Source organism: Thermobia domestica, chromosome 1, assembly GCF_964235325.1.
Source record: "Thermobia domestica chromosome 1, izTheDome1.hap1.1, whole genome shotgun sequence".
Classification (NCBI taxonomy): Eukaryota; Metazoa; Arthropoda; class Insecta; order Zygentoma; family Lepismatidae; genus Thermobia; species Thermobia domestica.
In genome coordinates this window covers 58,647,211-58,664,143 of record NC_137454.1, presented here as the reverse complement: position 1 = coordinate 58,664,143, position 16,933 = coordinate 58,647,211, and the positions used below count along the sequence as shown (strand labels likewise).

General features: G+C 35.3%; 1 protein-coding gene across 3 annotated transcripts in view; it reads left to right on the top strand.

Moving 5' to 3' along the window:
• The first annotated feature begins 1,418 nt into the window (after positions 1–1,418).
• Positions 1,419–16,933, top strand: part of atk (artichoke) — a 125,741-nt gene continuing 110,226 nt past the window's right edge. For 2 of the 3 annotated variants that reach the window (XR_014131444.1, XM_081757390.1), the window contains exon 1: positions 1,419–3,014. The gene's annotated coding sequence lies outside the window, so the exon portion shown is untranslated. Of the gene's footprint in view, positions 3,015–5,280; positions 5,512–16,933 lie in introns of those variants that run through there. The other variant, XM_081757393.1, reaches the window with a different exon arrangement.

Genomic DNA, 16,933 nt, shown 5'->3' with positions numbered 1-16,933 from the left:
AATCTGGCTACCCTACTTCTCAGTCTTACATCCAGTACCGTACTGGGGGGGAGGGAGTGCGAGCGGGACGACTGTCTCGGGCGCCGAAGTAAGAGAGCGAAAAATTCAGGAGGAAAAAAGAAAAGATATATGTATAAAATGGAAGGAAAAAGTAATGAAAAGTACTCAAAATCAAGGAAACGCAGGGCTTATTTTTGAAAATTTTCTTACGCTTCGCGCCAACCATGCTGGCACCTCGCGGTTCGTCTGTTGACCTCATTCATACTTACCAGGAAGGGGGGGGGGGGCGTCATATAGTCTCGCCCCGAACACTGATTTTCCACGGCACGATAATGCTCACATTTAAGTTGTGTTGTATGTTTGCGTATCTGCCTGTTAACATAATATCAGTCGGAACAGATCCTACTGGATGGGAGTGGGGAGGAGAAGGCACTAAACTGAAATTTCAAAAAGAATTTTTCCCTCACATCGATAACGTTACTGTATGAGAATTAGGAGGGCCTAATTCCTTCCCCCTTTCTCTATATGGATATCCATGAATTGCTTTTAAGTTCATCCCACGCTTCAGCAGGCTACTGAAAGATTATATGACATAAGTTAAATTAGGTTATGAGAAAGAACTAGAAGTTTAGTGCATATCAGAAACTCTCGAAAGATGGTTTCTTAAATTAGAGAAAAGTTTCAGACAGAAATTTCCATTTCAATCTTTTCGAATTCGAATTTTTGTTTGAAACCGTAATTTTGCACTGTAGTTATATATTGTGGTGTCAATGTATCAGGGCCGGATCCAGTATTGTTTGAGGGGGGTGCACCAATAACCACCAAAATAACCAGTCACACTGAACCTCTTCAAAGTGACACGTGACAATGTTGTTTACCTCTGACAACACTGACGCATAGAACTGAGGAAAGATTAAAGAGGGTCGCAAGTAATATGCAGGACATTAATGTTCTTCTCTCCTCCTGGCTTCTGTTTTCTTCCGTACCTGACAAATGCTATATTATTTTGGTTGGTGAATCCTTTTCCTTCAACTTTTTGAAAATCGCCTTAAACTATTGCTTTTGCAAAGCTCTGCTTTTTTTTAAGCTCCAAATGGAAACATGATGGCAGAAAGTTTCGGAAAGTGTTGGTATTTTCACTGCCAGCTTCTCATTTTAGATAGTGTATTGTAGCGGCCGACCTGAGGCGCCTTCGGGCCGACCTAATTTTTTTGCTTTTCTTACTGTTATTAAATTCATAATTACTATTTAAAAACCTTTTAATTGCTTTATTGCCATGTAATTATTGCAGGTATTAGTCAATGTTAAATTTCTCTCTTTATATTTTGTTCTTTCTGTGGAATAACTAAGCCAGACGAATACTAAAAGTTAGCTGTTGTCTCGTAAAGAGGAAACTCATATCTTTTTCTCCCCTCTTTGCATCTTGAGAAACAGATCTGAATTGGTAACCTATAACCTTCGATTCACTGCACGTGCAAGGGAATATCTAACCCTTGTGTCTCATCTGAGAGTCTGATGTTATTTTCTGAATACTCTCATTGTCCTCTGTTTAAGCCCAGATGTTCTCAAAAACATGGTAGACGTATAATTAACATTTTGGCGCCGAAGTTGACACTTCGAAAATACTAAATATGTCTATTTTGACACCGTATAAAATAAGTGTCTTGGGAACACTTGTATTTTTGGTATCATTGTGAAACTATTAAGAAACCTGTAAAATCCAGATAAAGCCTGATTTTCTTTGTAATATCAAATTAACCTTTGACTTTTAATTTGGATAGTATGTACTAGATGACGCTAAAGCCTTATACTGTTTGTAATAACGCGCATGCGTGACTATTCTAGTTAACACCCTAAATAGTCGTTTAGATTATCAATACCCAATCTAAACGTAAAGACTAATTTCATTGCACACGAGTATCCGCCCTTTTGGAAAGATACCACCCTACTATACTCCCACGTACGTAACGTGTGAATAAACTCCCTGAATACAAAATAGCTGTACAAGCTGTTCTCAGGGGGAAATCATTGTGTGTCTACGAGGCACGAGCTTCGTGCTCGTCGCCGGGGGCTCCGGCCCACTCTTCGGGCTCAGGCTTCTGTCCTTCGCCCGCCGGACTTGCGTTTCTTCTCTGACTTTGTTAGAGTCATAGAGAGAAGAACTTAGTGCATCCTCAGAGTGTGTTATTACACTGTGTTAGTGGAGAACTCCGTCATCTCCGTTCTCCTACCAAGGACCATCTCTGTTTTCATTTCGTGTGCGCAATACAGCAAGAACTTTGTTACTGTGCTGAACGTTGTTTCTAGTAAGTTTACTACTACTACATGCAGGCAGTCGTAATTCAATCTCTTCATTGAACTGCCCTTGTTTCTCTTTTATCATTGGTCATATTCTAACCCCTCTCAAGTTTCACGCATACGCCACTAGACTTGTGTGTCATCTAAAGCTACCTCTGATGTATAACAACTTATTGCTTATCAACTCTTCTGCGCTGTACAAAAGCAACTTACAATAAAACTCATACTACTTCTAACTCGGCGTCCCAGTCATTTAAAACGCCTATCTAACGTTTTCAAAGTACGACCTCACCTACTCATATTCTCTCATAAAGTGCCTCCGAAGAAGCCGTTCGTCGAAGTCATTATTATCACATCTCTTTCGTTCTCTGGTTCCTACGTGAACCACTACACCAGTCACGCCCGTTGAGGACCGAACTCTTTATCTTCTGTGAATTTGAGTGAACCATCACCCTTCTGTGCGTGTTCTGCGACTTCAGTACTATTCCTGCATTCGCCGTGAGAATTCCGATTGGAGAAAGGAATTCATCCTCCGTAGGCAGTGGAAGCATCCTGTTGGTTTTACCGCTCGAACCAATACAGACATCTTCTGGAAATTCTTGGTCGCAACGAACATCTTGTTACCACGCTAAGCTCAACTGGACTTATACAGGACTCGACGATATCTCCAGAGGCCACTTGGAACTCTTTCATCTGTGTAGGTGTTCAATTGCGAGGTGAGTGATTTAAATTGTTTTAGTGATCTTAATTGTGCATCTTGATTCCTCGCATCGACTCAGAATCACGTCTACTTCTTTGCACCCAATAGCCGATTTCAGTGTTTGTGTAAAGTGATTCTACAACTAAGGTTGTTAGCGATAACTATCTCTTCCATTTTATTGTTTTATCGATTAAATTGTTATTAGGCTGAATTATTTAAGTATGGCCAAGCCTGACCTTGTCTTGTGAAGTTTATGTACCTGAGGTCCATTAAGTGTGTTAATAATCTCGTTTACATTGCATTAGCTTTATTTTAATTCATTGTTGTATAACACGTGCCTAATTATTAAGTTGTCGTCCCGCTACAAATATTTATTTCTTTGCACGAGTCCTAGTTGTCTATTATTTTGGTGTGCTAATTAATCTCGTGGTTGTGTGGGCTTCACGTTAACTAGTGACCCCCCTTTTGAGCCGCCACTGCCCTAAAGTGCTGGCAATTACCTGCGGGACATTCATGGATCAAGTCTCCCTTATAACCTCGTAAACTCGTGCTTGAACTTTGTAATTAATTATTGTCATACATAGGCACTCATCCTGTTCTCTCTCTCTCTATCAACTCACCTTGCCGACAGCCTGGTTAGTCGGACATTGTTTGAACAGGACGGACCTCCTCCTTACCGTATTAATAAATTGCCGAGCCCCATAGACTGCTCAGCTCCATTACATTTTTAATGTCAGGCTACTCTCTAAGTCAGTGATATTCTTGAGACCTTTCGTGGTCCTTTATTAATTATTCTGTTAGTTTGATTTCGGCTACCTTTGGTAGAGATATTGTCGCTAATAATCTCTTTTTATGTTCGTGACCTGTGGTGGGACTCCCTCACCAGTGGCCGCAAAAGTTCTGATCGCCTCCTGCCACCGGCCCCGACAGTATATTTACAACGAAAAGGGTGGCACGTGCACCTTTGCACCCTCCCTAAATCCGACCCTGCAATGTATATGTATCTCTTTTCTGATATCTTGATATTTCCTTATTTATTTATTTTAATTGTAACATTTTATTTTAAGTGATCGTTATAAAATTGTCCCATCAAACTAAAACGCTTTCGGCTACAAATACAATATTTAGGTAAATATTTTAACATTTTATAAACTTTTTTTTTTTTTTGCTAAATTCCTTAATATTTAGAAATACAATGTGATTGTTTAGCGAAAGTGATTTTTATAAAAAAAATTCTTTGCGTTCATGGTAAAGCGTGTTACTAATCTTTTCAACATCTTTTCAACGTATTTTGATTTATCAACTTCATTAGTGGTGTCCTGGGTTCGATTCCCGGTGAGAAAACCTTGAAATTTGAACGCATTACGGTGGTTCGTATTCGGTCTTAAAATGTAGGTCCATGTCTCATATAGCCTCAATGCTGCTCATAAATGACCACCATCATTACCATCATTCTAATTTCCATTATCCTACCGCAAGCATCGGAGTATACGAGATCTTTCTACTTGTCAATCATAATCTTTTCTGACACTTTCCTCACCTTATGCCCCTTATTCCACATCATCATGTTTTTATCCAATACTATCTGTTTTATGGTCTTCCTCGTGGTAGTTTTCCTCTGTACAGGCTTCTTAGGAAGTATACTTTATTTTATATTCCGACTGTAATCATTGGATATTAAGCTAAAATCCTTCATTTTATTCGTTTATTATGTGATCCACCTTATCTCGCAAATACGTGATTGTTCCATTGATAAATACTGACAGTTACAAAGATAAATTAGAGTTATTATTTTGAATTAATTAAGTTTAAACCTGGTAGAGAGTGAAGTGAATGTAATTTCTGTTGATAAATATCACTGCCAACTTTACATGAAACCCAATTCATTATAAATTTCAAGGAATGTAATTACGGAGAAATGTTACTATATCTTTTATTCTTTTCTGTCTTTTATTTATTTACTTATGTTTAAATCATGTACAGAAAAACCTGGAAGTAAACCCAAGCAACTCACCGATGTCACCAACATACCAGTTAAAACAAAAAAAATACGTGTCCCATTATTATGAAATCTGAATTGTATTTCTTTTAAAAATGCTCTTATACAGAAATTGGAGCTATATGTATTGTTTAGCGAATCTGAATGTTGCTGCGTCTTGTATCTCTAAGCATGTAGATGTTATTAGTGAAACTGGCGGGTGGATAATTTCCTTGCTACGGCTCAGAAAACTAGGGCACCCCTCCCAGGTAAGGGATTCCCGCCTCGCTGGCCACAGGAGAAGTCAGTTGCAACTTGACTTGTCAGTGGAGAAGACTGTCTGTTGTGGGTTAGTTCAAAAGGAAGAAACAGGAAAAAAAATAAAGTTGTATGAAACGAACATTCAGTGTTTACAGATCAGGTGTAGTTAAAAGTAGCCAAAATATTAGTGTGTGCATTGGAAGTGAATGAAAAGATTTAATTGGTTTCTTTTCGCACATTGCGACGAAAGAAAAGACACTAAATAAAAAGCATTGTAAGTAGTTTATTTATTTATTTATTTATTTATTTATTTACTTTTGAAATATGTTAATAATTCAGATGTTGTTCATAAGTAGTAATTTTACTGAATGGGAATCATGGATAATTCATGATTTGCAACAACCTACGTTGAACTTCAAAATAAATCCATCTTTCTCATGATAACTTATTTCTTCTAACTGAAAATTCAGCACTTGCACACACCATTTATAATAAAGTAACACACATGCACACACTACTTAAAATAACACAACACACATGCAGACACTACTTATAATAACGTAACACACATGCACACACAAGACATACAATGACATTAATGAGTATTAAGCGTGGTTCAAGTGATGACCAACATTTTTGAAGCTATATAAATATATGTAATAGAAGAATTCTTCATGTCACTGAGGAAAATAACTTTCGAGTTATAACGTTTACCACATTAACACAAAGTTCGAACTTTCAGAAGAAGAAATGATATGAACTGTCAGGGTTAGGTTTAATATAACTGTATATGAGTAGCATTCAGCGAAGTTTAAGCAAGAATTGAAATATATTTAACTCGGTTTGGAAAAATTACTTTAACTTTGTAGTCAGAATTAACAATGAGTTAAACTGGACATTTTAGTTTATTTGAAACTTTAATTTAACTATAAAATAAATTTATAGGATAACTTACCATAAATTGACATTAAGGATACCTTTAGTCAATGACTTTACACATTCCTTATTTATTCATTAGTTCATAAGCTGTTACTATTTTTAATATACCTCGTTGCAATGGCGCTTTTGAGAGAAGTCACAACGGTAAAAATTACAATTTTATCTCTAGAAGTTATGAGGAATAAACTTACCTCATGTACTTATCTTGGATAGAATAATTAAGATACAGGATAAGTTTTGTTCACTTGGCTCCTAGCGATAAAATTGTTATTTTTACCGATCTGATTTCTCTTTAGAGCCGCCACTGCCTTGTTGCTTGGTTGATTTGGAGTTTAATGGACCTTTTCAACACTTAATTTATATGAGACATGGATATAAAGCTTAATGTGGGATCTGAACCATTTAATCCTTACAAACGAATCCCTAAATCTCCCACCGCGAAGACTCATATACTAAGATCAGGAGGTATCCCGTTAGTAGATAAGAAGTTCCTTTCCATTCGAAAATATATATATATATATATATATATATATATATATATATATATATATATATATATATATATATATATATATATATATATATATATATAATAGTTTCAAATGTTTATACAAATTGAATTTTCTAATTTATATGTAATAAAATTTATGGTTTACCACTACAAATGCGTAATTTGCCACGTACGGAAATTCGAGAATTCTTAAATGAGCAAAATTATTGTGAAAACTTACAGCAGCGTACACACCACTAAGACGTCCATTTAGATATAAAAAGATCTCATAATTAAAAGCAGTGGCGTATTTACGATTTTGTTTCGGGGAGGGCTTTGCTAACTTCCGGGGGGGCTTTGCCTGAAAATGTGAAAATTCTGCAAGATATTTCATATACTTTACTGTAGTAAGTAAGATTTCGGGGGAGCTTAAGCCCGGCAGCCCCCTCCTAAATACGCCACTGGTATGGTAAAATCATAATTAATTTAACCCAAAAAAAAAATTGTCAACTAGCAGTCAAATATTACATAGGAATAACTTTATTGAGACTTTTCTTTTCAATTTAACTTTCTAAGTATCATTAAGACACACAAACATAAGAAGTGCTGAAACGAAAAAATGCTCTTTGATTGTGATTGTACTACTGATATTACATCAGGGAATAAAATTCAAAACCAGACAATTATATTCAGGATAACCAATTTTTAACTGGACAGTTCATATACATATTAGGTCTCGGGTTCAATCTCAGCCCCCGCCAAGTGAACTTTGTGGTAGACAAACACCGTGTGCGTGGGTTTTCTCGGGGTTCTCCCGTTTCCTCCCACTTTCTTCATTCCATCATTTCATTCATTACTCATCATCACCGCCTCCTTTAGCCTAACCGGCATAACCGTGGGACGTAAAACTCAAAGATTTCGTATCATTTTTTCATATACATATTAAAAAATGTCTAACCTTAAGACTTCACGTTTGTGTAACGGTCTCTCTCTGCACTGAAGTATCAGTTGTCGATTGCAGTTTTCGGATCAAAGTCCTTTCATGAAAGGCGATTGATGGAAATTGTCAGCAAATCATCCAGTGATTTCCTGAATACTGGTCGCCAGCTTTAAATTTCTAGTCGCCAGTGGCGACCTGGCGAATGGAAATTTTGCACCCCGCCTTAAATTATTGTGCTTCCCTGTAGTAATTGTCAACAGAATTTGTATATATATATATCGATGCCCAATTTCGCGGTTATATACGTGGGGAGCTCAAAAACATGTTCCTCCAATTTTCAGGTTTTTTCAGTAACTATATTAAAAATCCCGAAGACATTACATAATTTCTCTGCCTGTATTCTATTGGTAATTATAATATTGTTCAAGAGAGACGAGAAATTTCAAATCTTGTCTTGATGCTCGTCTCAAAAACGAGACGAAAGTCGAGACGAGAAGTGCATTTTTAAATTCGTTACGAGACGCGAAAAATGACAAATCTCGTCTCGATTTCGTATAAAACTATACATTGATAAAATGAGGTTATGAACATATAGAAGAGCATTTATAAAGTTTAAAGATATGCAAATCAATATACACTATACTCCAAAAATAAATATGGTTTGATTGTTGTTATATCATAACCTTCGTGCACCTCTTGTGACTTGGAAGAATTCTGATAAATTCTAGATGACATTTTTTAAAAAAGAAAGGCATAAACTTACAAAACGAGTCAAGTTTTACGAAATTTCTTCTCGTGGGCAACACTATAGTGTCAGTCCTCCGAAACGATTCCTCGATCCCTCAAAGCCTTACTGCACGTTCAAGTTCGTAGTTATTAACTGCATAATAGTCATTGATTGACGATGTCCTGATATTGCAGGTATAGACTGATCCATATTCAAAACAAATTTACATATACAATTATACTCGTCGTGTTCTTCAACAACGTTCAAATAAGTAACAGAATGCGGTGATGATTTCAGACGATTTCTCCCGGGGAAATTTCTGTACACTTGAGGTTAAAGTAGTACTAGTGCCAAATTACTAGTAAGCGTTGTCAAGGGCGCCGATTTCTCAGTAAATTTGGGAAGGGGGGCATTCAGATGTGGAAAGCATATATGAGGATTTTAAGACAAATTGCATTCAAATTATGCCAAATATTGTAAATTTACAAAAACAACGAGGGGGGCCTACATGAGCTTTGGGGTGGCCCGTACCCCGTCGGTCCCCAGGAACTACGATCACCTTACCTTCTGCGGAGGCTGGTGTGCTGGGACCTTCAAACTAAAATCAGCACTCTCTGAAGTGACGCATTCTCTGGTGTGAAAATCAATTTCGTTCGAACCGGATGATGTGGCGTTCTTAAATACATTTCTTATTTTTAATCTTAACAGTTTTCTCATGCTATACTTCATTGAAATGATTCATTGAAATTTTCGGAATCATTCGGAAAATTTCACCCTATAATGTACAGGATGGCACATAAGAAGAATAAACTCCGGTGCAATTCTCAGATTTTCTTCCACTATAATAAGTATAAGCTTTATTATAAAAATCACAATTAAACAACACATGTGAACAGAATAACCATAAAATCTAAAATAGAAGAAATAGAGCCAATACTTTTATAAAAAGTACTAAAGAGGAGTATTTTGTGAAGCAATTCGATATTGACTTAATAACATAAGTTTAGAAAGAATGCATTAAACATAATGTTCCTTTTTGTTAGAGTAAAGTGAACAAATGAGGCTAAGACTTCCGAAGGTTGAGTGCGTAAGTTTTATGGATAATAGAAAGGTGATTTGTTCGCAGCTAATGTTTTTAGTCGTAGTTCCACTTCTTCATCTCACCCCACCAAAATATTATTTCCTCTTTTTAGTGTGATTTTTTTTCTAAACTTTTGTTAAGAAAGTAATAACGCTGAATTATCCCACCAAAAATTATTTTCTTTTTACTGCAATTTAGAAATGCATTGTTTGCAAAAGCTTTCTAACGGTTACTTTTTTTAGTCTTTACTCAGTATGTTTAATAGCGTTGTTGAAGATAATAACCCCTTTCTTCTTATTACAGAAGGATATAATGTTCAAATTGATTAAAATAAAGTCAACGGAGCGCCTTGTCATTTGTAATCAACCAAATTTCAGTGAGAGCTTGACTTGTAAAAGCAGCAAACACTCGATAATTATTTATAAATAATTAATTTGTATAATTTTACAATGAAACGACAAACTAGAACAAAAGTAATGTAAAATTACTGTTCTGATATCGGATTTACGTACCTGTACAAAATATCAGAGTTGTAATTATTAGGGAAGTGTGTGAAATTTAAGTGAAATCAAATGAAATCTTTAAGTTTTACATACCACGGTTATTCCGGCTAAATTAAAGAAGACGGTGATGATGAGTAATGAATGAAATAGTGGAATGAAGAAAATGGGAGGAAACGGGAGAACCCCGAGAAAACCCACGCTCACGGTATTTGTCCACCACAAAGTTCACTTGGTTTGAACTGTTATCGAACCGAGGACCCCATGCACCAGAGGTGAACAATCTATCACTGAGCCACTGCAGCCCCTGTGTGAAATTTAAGTTTCTAGGAATCCTGCCAACTGATCCAGTAGCGTGCAGTGTCAGATTCGATTCCTGGTAAGAGAGAATTGAAAGTTAAATTTACTTTACTTCAATAATTCACTTTCATTTTTCATCTGTCTCCTTTTAGCCGGAAAGGTATATCTCTGAGACACTAAACTAAAAAATTTCTTTTAACAAAAGAGACACTGACCAAAGCTTAAAACTTTATTTTAAATTAATTTTGTTAAAACAATTAATCCAAAGCTATGAATAATCTTACTAAAAAATTTCATTTCATTTTTAAGTTCCAAGAGTTGAAACTAACAAACAGGAAAGTAAGCTAATAAAAGCATTATTAAAATGCAAAGCAAGAATGCGGTTGCTGATCATAAGTTTGAAAATTCTCATCATTCGGGTTGTCAGGAAAACACCAGAAAAATCTTCATAATTGAATGAGTGTTAGAAAACTTCCTAGAATTCAATAATCTCCCATTAATAATAAATTTGGCTTTTTAAAGACAGACTGTAATTTGACCTTTGATTCTTGATATCTCGAAGTCTGCATGCCGTATTTGCAAATTCGCCAGCGTACTTTGCCCATATAAAAAACTAGCTCTTGCTGACTGCCAGAAACATCTCAAGAATCTTATTACAACGTACTTACAATGTTTCATTTTTTTTCGTTTCCTATATAATTAAATGAAATTTTCCAATTTTAACTACCATTATAATGTCCCATATGCTAAAGGAGGCAGATGATTAATGGAAATGAATGGTTATGAAAGAATTGTGGGTAGAATGAGAATGTCGGAGGAAACGAAAAATCCAGAGAAAACGCATGCACATGATGTTCTTCACCACAAACTTAGATGACCTGGGATCGAACCAGGAGCTATACCTGAATTATCAAACCAAAAGTGAACGCTATACCTCTGAATCATCATGCCTTCCTCTATGCAATGAAGAAACGACAAAGATTTCAATGGAAAACAAAGGGTAAAACTATAATCTACTCTTTTAACAAGGTAGAAATATTGTTGTTCAATCTGTTTAAATTCTTTTTCTCTAGAAACTACAAAATGTCTTTAACTTTGCTTAGATACCTACAATTCCTTTAGCGTAAAGTAGAGGTAGATCAGAATGGGCAAAGTATCTTGTAAATAAAATTAATCGAACAGAGAAAAGAGATGATATTCAGAACTGATAAATAAGAACGGTAGCAAATTCTTGCGGAAAGGGTGGTGTGCATTAAAGACCACGACAAAAAAAAAAAAAAATGTAAATCTTGACATTTTCAGCAAATATCAAATTAGGAAAAGCTGTAGATGAATGGTGAGATAAACAGAACAGAGGGCAGTAAAAGTGTAATAATTGCCGTGTAATAATTTTAATTTGAATCTTCCTTACATTTAATAAAATTTGACCCTGGGTTTACCTCAAGCAATCAAAGTCATTCAAGCTTTTCGGTATTAGACACTACTGAATATACGTTCTCTTAACCGCCCATCAACTTAATCGTTTATCTTCTAAGGAATAAGTCATTTTCGTCATTAGCCGCACTCAGTGCTCCATACACACAATAATAATAGATTAAGTATAGCAGGCTCGATCATATTTTTTGCAACTTTATGTATTTATTCAATCAATACACATATACTGTAAATCAGTGTGTGGTTTGTATGATAGTCTATTGTGCTTTATTCAATATACAGTATTTTGGGGACACGATGGCGCAGTGGTAGAGCGCTTACCTCTGGTGCATAGGGTCTCTGCTTCGATTCCTGATCAAGTAAGTCTGTAGTGGACAACATCGTGTATGTGAGTTTTCTCGGGGTACTCTCGTTTCCTTCCACATTCTCATTCTACCAATTCCTCCATCATCATCATCATCCGTCTTTCTTAGCCTAAGTGGCATAATCGTGGGACGTTAAACTGAAAGATTTCATTTATTTTCGTTTTCATTTTCAATATAGACCTACAGCATTTCGTTCAGTTGAATGTTACTGTAGCAACTTGTGGTCAAAACTTATTATTTTGGATGTTTAATTATTGAATTAAAATAGCATAAGCCTTTCTTAAAACTATTTTGAAGATACTGTACAATTTGAAGGCTATGAAGTGGTGATTTTCGTTGTAATCGACTTTTCCGTAATCTGACCACAGTCCGATCTCGTGATGGTCGGTTAACAGGGAGATCACTGTACTTTTTTTTTTTTTAAATATGTATTACGACGCTTTCTTTAAATCTTCTACACTAAAATTTTTAAACGGTCCGTGAACGTGAAACTTCATTGTCAACATCACAACAGAATTCTGACAAACCGCGCAGGTTTGAACAACTCCTACGTTACGCTTAGCGATCACAAGAAATACGTGCATGCACCTCTGAAAATATTAACTGAAAGATACTTAGAGTTAGCGATAATTTTAGTTTAATTATATCTCGTTAGTTTGTTGTACAGTCCTCTTCTTAGCGTCATCATAAATAGTAAGTACTTGCATAGTAACTACAAGGTATCTGATCTTGTGTTATGGTATCTGATGACGAAATAATATTTTCTCATAATTTTCGATGTAGGTTATCGTTCTACAGTAAAAATAATTTAATAGTAACTGTTCTCTACCAACTATATATCCTATTCTATTATGCGACCAACAATGCTCTGGAGTTGACGTGCACAGTATAAAATCCAGGAGAACTTCGTGAATTACCTTTCACAATGTGAAATTACGATCGACTTCTTAGAATTGGTCGAAAAAATGAAATGAAATCTTTAAGTTTTACGTCCCACAGATATTCCGGCTAGAATGAAGGAGTCGGTGATGATGAGAAATTAATGCAATGGTCAGTGGCGTATTTAGGGGGGTGGCTTCCGGGCTTAAGCCCCCCCGAAATCTTACTTAGTATAGTAAAGTAAATGAAATATCTTGCAGAATTTTCACATTTCCAGGCAAAGCCCCCCCCCGAAAGTTAGCAAAGCCCCTCCCGAAACAAAATCGTAAATACGCCACTGGCAATGGTATAATGAGAAAAGTGAAAGGAAACGGGAAAACCCCGAGAAAGCTCACGAACACGGTGTATATTTACCGCAAAGCCCACTTGGTGCGAGCTGGGATCAAACCAGGAACCCCATGCGCCAGAGGTGAACACTACTACTGATCCATCCCGGCCCCAAGAACTAATCGAATGTGAAAACATGTACTAACAAAGAGTCAAAAATAATAACTACAAAAAATTACAAACCGTGCTTTTATAAAATTCACGAAGAAAAGAAGGGAAAATGGTCCCTTTGGTTGGGCAAAATGAAGAAATAGGATTAAGACTATGAGTTAAGTTGAATTTCAGTTTAGCGTCCCTTTCAGCAACGAGGCTATGTGAGACGTGGACCTACTGATTAACGTGGAATCCGAACCACATGAGCTCCAGCCGGGAATCGAACCCGGGTCTCCCGCACCAGATTAAGACTATGAGTTCTAAGTGATTCGCTATAATATATTATAATCAACCGCGCTCAATATTTTTATAGTCTTCAACCATTTATTATTTTTACCTCATAAGTAAACCTCTCTCCTTTTCTTTCACTTTATGAAAGCTTTGTTTTTAATTTTAAAGGAACGTTATCAACACTAATAACAGAATTATAGTCAAGTAGTCAGCTTCCCTTAAAGAAATATTAAATAGCATTTAACAATTTGTTAAGTGTTAACGATACTTAGTCTAACAGGCACGAGTTCACTAAATTAAGTCTTGTTTGCGTGACAACTTCTCTCTCGTTTCATGTAGTCTATCTACACTTTTTTCTTCAAATCACTGAGCATTGCGAACGGAATCATTTGTAATATACTTTTTCTCTCCTGTTTGCTGCTCTGAACTAGAGATGTTAAGCGCGATTTGTCTCATATTACAGTTATTGAAATATTTTATTGAGCCGACGAAATAACTCTTTTTTTAAAACTTTTATCAGTGCAATTAAACAGAATTTCTCAAGGTTATTTCCGCAAAAGGCTATTAACACTTAAAAAGATCATCGCTTTAATGATTCCAGAGTAAGTCCTTACAAAAATGCATGCGATATTGTTGAACAAAAAAAAAAAAAAAAAAAGAATTAAAAAAACTATTACAAAAATCCAGTAGACTGAATCGGAAACATTTTTCTTTCAAAGTCCCGTTGACGGTGAATATCATATACCGCACGGAAAAGGTATAATTTTTACATACAACAATTATATTCATTTGTTACTTTTGGAACTATTTGGACATTCTTTGTACACTCCGAAAGATTTCTTACATATACTTGAAACATTACAGGCCAATAACTATCATTATCATTCCGGTTCACTCTTCTCTTAATTGTTTATTTCTTTAAATATGTATATGCACCATCCGATCCATAAACTTTTGGACTAAAGAAATAAAAGGTATATGCCACTGCACTAAACTTTCTTTTGGAACCATGTCATACTATAGAGTTATTGCTCAAATTTTTATTTTTGAAATACAAACAAAATTACTTGAGTCGTTTTTGAGAAAAATCATCCTGCAAAATATACCCATACTAGTAAAATAAACTTTTCTGGATTTTGAAGATGCCACTTATTATGTAGGGTTGTAAGGGGCTACTTATATATGAAAAATGGACAAAATCATTCCAGTTTTTTTTTTTTTAATGGAAATTGACCGAAGAACTCTTTCGTAAGTAAACCACTTCAGAATTTTTCCGTGATGAACGAATTGTAATATAATAGGGTTATTAATGATATAATTATAGGCATTTGTGATATACCTAGGTATATATACAAAATTGTTAGAAAAGTTGCCAAGAAAATAGGAATTTTTGTTTTCGTCCTGCAGTATATTACCCTTAATTAAATGTAGGATAAACATTCGAAAGATTTCTATGCAGAATCCGATATTTAAAAAAGGTTAGTTTTAAAATATGTTGTCGATACGTTATAGGGTGTGGCCTTTAGATCTCTGTACATAGGCCTACTTACAGATAAATCTCCAAAAACTCCTTTTACGGTATGCTGGAATTCCAAAACGTGTAATTGTGTTGAAATGTGGAATTCGATTTTGTCACTATTACACGATTTTCTGCGTTCATCACTCGAAAATTAAAAAATAATTCTTAATTACTCCAAATAGAATCAATTTCTTCCGATACAGTGATGGTATATTGTTTCCAATTTCTTCGTAGTGCTGGGAAAGTTTTCTGTTTAGATTTTCTTCCGTCAGAGCTTTCTGAATCTCATCAAAGGAAGAAAAACTGGTTAATGAGATACACATTAGATAATTATGACGAATGTAATATTGTGGCTTTTTCCTAGAAACTAAAGAAAATTATTGATATCGCATGGATTGATGCATTGTCATGTAGAAGACAAAAAGGACCACGAAACGAATGTTTCAAATGCTTCAATTAAACCAATTCTAACATCTATGAGGTCGACAGATCAACTTTGCAACAAAATGTTGTTGTCCAACACATCACAACATTTAATTCAACTTCTGATTCGGGTAGGAAACATAGGTCTTTAATTCTTCATAACAATTAAACTCACACTAACATTAACTATCGTAATTTACGATGGCGATTGAGCTTTCCACGATGTAATCTATTGTTCTGGTAGATAGTACTAGTAGAAACGAAATAGACAATTGAGTTTTAGAATTTATGGTACGAATTGTATATAACACAAAAAGTTTTGCTTGATGTCTAGTGAAGGGTTTCTCAACCTGTGGTGCGCATACCGCTGGTGTTACGAGAGCCATTGTTGGTGGTCGTGATAGGAATATGCTAAAAACAAAAGTAAAAATGAAATCTTAGCTTAATGTCCCCCACTTATGCACTTTAAGCCAAAGGAGACAGATAATTAATATAATTGAATGAAAGAATTAAAGGAATGAGTGTGTGGGAGGAAAACAGGAACATCCACTGACATGATGTTGTCTAATACAGACTCATGTTGCCTGGAAATGAACCAAGTATTTTTCACAGTATCTAACAGGAAACAACAATTCTGGTTTTAGACTAGGAGAGGTATTCAGTTCACAACTTCTGTAGGTATGCAATCCCGCAACACAAATTGCTTTCTACAGCTTGAAGCGTTAAGTTAGCATCAATTTAATTAGTTAGAAAGTTAACGTTTGCTTGCTTATATAAGTTCAACATTTTCAAATCATGTTGACAGACACACTGATCACTTTCTATGTCTGAAGACATTTTATGTTATTTATGTCCGTGTTGATCCATTGTAACACTATTGCATTGATTGTTTTTCTTGTTTTAGTAGTATATCTACAATAAGGTTTTATTATCACCACTATTTATTGAATAATATTGCGTACACTTGAAACCAGAAGTGTTTGAGCACTATCGTTTTGTATATGTTTATATTTTACTTGATTCGTTATTCGTGATGTAAAACATCCGTTCTAAACTGAATATTGTAGAGTATCTGGTACACGTTGCAAACCTGTCTTCCTGTCTGTAACAGTAATGTCATGGATACAATATATTAAAAGTTTCTACTGTCCTGGATTTGTCCTTTCCTCTTCATCTGTTCGCTTTTTTCCTCCTGAAATTTATCATTCATGGTTTAATTGTGCTATATAATGAAGAACAGTAATCAGTTATTGTCTGTGTCAAGTCGTCAGACTTTTTTTTGCTTCAATTTTATTGAAAAAGAGAGGCTTAGTAACAACTCCTCTCAA